This window comes from Nerophis lumbriciformis, linkage group LG16 (assembly GCF_033978685.3).
Source record: "Nerophis lumbriciformis linkage group LG16, RoL_Nlum_v2.1, whole genome shotgun sequence".
Taxonomy (NCBI): domain Eukaryota; kingdom Metazoa; phylum Chordata; class Actinopteri; order Syngnathiformes; family Syngnathidae; genus Nerophis; species Nerophis lumbriciformis.
This window is the reverse complement of record NC_084563.2, coordinates 39,617,751-39,622,938: the sequence shown is the minus strand read 5'-3', so window position 1 is coordinate 39,622,938 and position 5,188 is coordinate 39,617,751. Positions and strand designations below refer to the sequence as shown.

The following is a 5,188-nucleotide window of genomic DNA, read 5'->3' as shown; positions in this document are numbered from 1 at the left end:
TAAAACATGATCATTCACTTTTTCCATTGAATTATTTATCTTTTTACCAGGGGTGTTTGAGTTTGAGTTTGAGTTTGAGTTTGAGTTTATTTCGAACATGCAAGTATACAACATGATAAATCACAATCTCCAGTTTCTCTTTTCAACATGTTCGAAAAGGAGTAGGAAGAAGCAGAGTAACGATTTGTTTTAACAACAATTCCATACAATTTTTTTTAGAACGATGCAATTTGCAATTCAGTCAGTTGGAATCGATTCAGTAACTTTTTAGCCAAAAAATATATATATATTAAAAAATAAAGTGGACACTGCAGGTGAAGTTCCCTATATCCTGTTATTTATTGTAAGGAAATTAGGTATAAATGAATTATGGATACAAACAGGCAAGTAAACAACAATTAAATTATTAATTAAATATTAATAATTCATTCAAATAAGAATTGAATAAAGTGCAACAAACAGTTTCGGTTTAATTAACGAGAGGAAACCTTTTCTGCTCTCATTTTCAACATTCAAGACACAAAGTATCCCGCTTACATTACGCCAAACAGCACAGAGACAAGCCTCAAAATTTCTGGAACAGAGTAATTTGGAGTGATAGCTTTCTTTTGGCGACTCGACCATGCAGCCCATTTTTCTTCAAGTGCCTCCTTATTGTGCATCTTGAAACACACACACCACAATTTTTCTGTATTTCAGCTGAAGTTATTTGTGGATTTTTCTTTGCACCTCGAACAATTTTCCTGGCAGTTGTGGCTGAAATCTTTGCCGGTCTACCTGAATCCCACATTTTCCACTTCTTAATCAGCGTTTGAACACTGCTGATTGGCATTCTCAATTCCTTGGCTATCTTTTTATACCCCTTTCCTGTTTTATGCAGTTCAATTACCTTTTCTCGCAGATCCTTTGACAATTATTTCGCCTTCCCCATGACTCAGAATCCAGAAACATCTGTGCAGCACTGGATGAAAGATGCAATGGTCTGTCAGAAGCCCAGAAACTCACTGACCTTTTATACACACACATTAATTACAAACAAACAGGTCACAGGTGAAGATTGGAACCTTGATTAGCCATTCAAACCTGTTTGTGTCAACTTTTGTGCATGTTATCAGATCAAAGTCACTGGGGTATGTAAACTTTTGATCAGGGTCATTTGGGTACTTTCTTGTGTCATTTTGATTTAAAACGAGTAGTTGTTTGCCAATAAATAGCTTCACACAACCATTAAGCATGAGTGGAAGAAAAGTTTTTGTGTTATCATTCATATTCTCTGAAGAATGGCCAAGAAATCATAAATCCTCCCAGGGTATGTAAACTTATGAGCACGACTTTATACATATACAAATACATATACATATACATATACATATACATATACATATACATATATGGCTGCTGTAGAAACTGATATGAAATATATTATATGACTTATATGACCGTTTTGCACAGAGCCAAGTGTCTGTGCCACACTAATCAGTGGTGTTTTTTCTGGCTATGTCACTCTTTTGTCTTTATTTGTAGTGTTTCGCAGCAAAAAAAGACCGCATGGCAAGCGAACTACACCGCCTCAAGCCCCCATAAAGTCAAGGATAGATGGATAGATGTTTGTAATTTTAGGGGAAAGGAAATGCTGTTATATGGAGGACAATACCTGACAAAATTGTAAATAAATACTGGAATAAATAAATCAATAATGAATAAATCAATAATTAAATGTGTGAATTAAATAACTAAAACTGCTAAATAAATGGCACATAAATTAACGTGGAAATAAATAAATGCATAAATAAATAAAGGTGGGATTAAATAAATTTGAAACAAATACATAAATGTGGAAATAAATGAATATAAGAAATATGTTCAAGGACATTTGACTATGTACAGTACAGGCCAAACGTTTGGACACACCTTCTCATTTCAATGTGTTTTCTTTATTTTCATGATTATTTACATTGTAGATTGTCACTGAAGGCATCACAACTATGACACCTGTAAAGTGAAAACCCTTTCAGGTGACTACCTCTTGAAGCTCATCGAGAGAATGCCAAGAGTGTGCAAAACAGTAATCAGAGCAAGGGGTGGCTATTTTGAAGAAACTAGAATATAAAACATGTTTTCAGTTATTTCATCTTTTTTTGTTTGTTAAGTACATAACTCCACATGTGTTCATTCCTAGTTTTGATGCCTTCAGTGACAATCTACAATGTAAATAGTCTTGAAAATAAAGATTGAATGAGAAGGTGTGTCCAAACTTTTGGCCTGTGTAATACGATTTTCGAGCGGTCCCTGAAGTATACACAAATATGATTGGCCCAAGGGACGAGGGACTTCCTGTTTTAGCGTTGCCTGAAATGTGATGGGTTATTCCCAAGAGTCGCGAATAAAAATACAGTTAGCAGCACGTCGTGTGTTGGCTCAACTTATTTCCACAATAAGGGACAAGACCGCCTGTACTGTATGGCTCAATTATTTACACGCATTTATGTATTTATTTACACATTTAATCATTTATGTATTCATTTAGACATTTGTGCTTTTGTCAGATATTGTCCTCCATACTATGGCACTGAAATGTGAATTAAAAAGGATAGCATTTTTGATTTAAAAAAAAAAAAAAAAAAGGGTACCGTATTTTCCGCACTATAAGGCGCACCGGATTATTAGCCGCACCTTCTATGAATTACATATTTCATAATTTTGTCCACCAATAAGCCGCCCCGGACTATAAGCTGCGCCTACGCTGCGCTAAAGTGAATGTCAAAAAAACGCTGCGCTAAAGGGAATGTCAAAAAAACAGTCAGATAGTTCAGTCAAACTTTAATAATATATTGAAAACCAGCGTTCTAACAACTCTGTCCCAAAATGTACGCAAATGTGCAATCACAAACATAGTAAAATTCAAAATGGTGTAGAACAATAGCAACATAATGTTGCTCGAACGTTAATGTCACAACACACAAAATAAACATAGCGCTCACCTTCTGAAGTTATTCTTCATTCGTAAATCCTTCGAATTCTTCGTCTTCGGTGTCCGAATTGAAAAGTTGGGCGAATACGGGATCCAAAATGGCCGGTTCCGTCTCGTCGAAGTCACCGGAGTCAGTGTCACTGTTGTTGTGCAGCAGTTCTGTGAATCCTGCCTTCCGGAAAGCTCGGACCACAGTTGTGACCGAAATATCTGCCCAGGCATTTACGATCCACTGGCAAATGTTGGCGTATGTCGTCCGAGGCTGTCTGCCCGTCTTAGTGAAGGTGTGTTCGCCTTCGGAGCTGTGTGAAAAAAGCCACCCGGCCTCTTCGCGTAAACTTCCCTTAACCACTCGCTCATCTTTTCTTCATCCATCCATCCCTTCGAGTTAGCTTTTATGATGACGCCGGCTGGAAAGGTCTCTTTTGGCAAGGTCTTCCTTTTGAATGTCACCATGGGTGGAAGTTAGCATGGCAAGCTAGAACCACAGTGAAGGATGACTTCTCATTCCCTGTGGTGCGAATATTCACCGTACGTGCTCCCGTTCCACAGTGCGGTTCACAGCTAGGAATATCAGTTGCTGTGAAATACGGTAGTAATCCGTGTGCGGATGGAGAGATTGCGTCTTTTTATGAACCGGATCGCTTAGTAGGAGCCATTTTGTGGTCTTTACAGATGTAAACAGGAAATGAAACGTACGGTGATATCCGCGCGTTTTTTCTTCTTCTTCCGGGGGCGGGTAGAAGAAGAAGCGCTTCCTGTTCTATGGGGGCGGGTGCTTTCCTTGGCGGTTGCTTGCGTAGAAGAAGAAGCGCTTCCTGTTCTACCGGGAAAAAAGATGGCGGCTGTTTACCGAAGTTGCGAGATCGAAACTTTATGAAAATGAATCGTAATAAAGCGCACCGGGTTATAAGGCGCACTGTCAGCTTTTGAGAAAAATTGTGGTTTTTAGGTGCGCCTTATAGTGCGGAAAATACGGTAGAAACAGCGCCCTCCGCTGTGAGGATAAAAAGCTTGATTTAAAAAAAAAAAGGTAGAAACAGCGCCCTCTGCTGTGAGGATAAAAAGCTTACAGCACCTGTTATTCCCAGGCGGTCTCCCATCCAAGTACTAACCAGGCCCGACTCTGCTTAGCTTCCGAGATCGGACGTGTTCAGGGTAGTATGGCCGTAAGCCATTGGTGATGCTTCGAAAGCCCCTTTTAAAAGTGACACTCTGTGTAAAAAGGCACTTTTTACACAGAGCTTTGTGTGTGTGCCACATTCATTTCTGTCTGTCAATGTCTTCTTTTCCGGTGTTTCTCAGCCAGACCGGATGACATGTGTCTCTTTAGCGCCGCCCTAGTGGCTCCCTGGGCCTCTTTCAGAGATGTGTGAAAATGGAAAAAGATGAAGAAAAAAACAAATTTTTTGGTTTAATATATTTTCTGTAGGAGAAAAAACCCAACACAAACCTTCCGAATTGTTAGAAATCCCACTGTTTATGTTATACATGAGTCACTGATGCATACTTGCCAACCTTGAGACCTCCGATTTCGGGAGGCGGGGGGTGGGGGGCGTGGTCGGGGTTAAAAGGGGAGGAGTATATTTACAGCTAGAATTCACCAAGTCAAGTATTTCATTATATATATATATATATATATATATATATATATATATATATATATATATATATATATATATATATATATATGTAACAGTCATTGATCTGCGTTGTGTATCTTGTAGTGAGGTGCACACACAGGAGTTGAATCATGGAGGATTTATTCACCTTTTTTTGAATAGAAACAAAAACAACGGGGCGTCACACACAGTCCACGGCAAAAACGATCTCTCTCCACAGCTCCGAGCGTCAGTGCTCACTCAATTCAATTATATATTCTTAATGTGGAAATAATAATAATAATAATAATAACTAAAATAGTAATAATAATAATAATAATGAAAAGGTAAATAAAGCATAAAATAGTCTCAATTAAATTAATTAAATAAAACACAGTATATAAAATATATACTTCAGCAAATAACAATATATATTACGAAAAATGATCCTTAAAATGTGCGGTAATACACCTCATCTTTCCCACCCACATCGACTCTTTTTATATTTTTTATACAATAAACTATGTCAAAAATACCTCATAACATACATACCTTTTTTGAATAGAAACAAAAACAACGGGGCGTCACACACAGTCCACGGCAAAAAGGATCTCTC

The 5,188-nt window shown here is 37.9% G+C and overlaps 1 pseudogene; it reads right to left on the bottom strand.

Moving 5' to 3' along the window:
- Positions 1-4,037: 4,037 nt before the first annotated feature.
- On the bottom strand, positions 4,038-4,146 carry LOC133617451 (5S ribosomal RNA; annotated as a pseudogene).
- Positions 4,147-5,188: the final 1,042 nt, after the last annotated feature.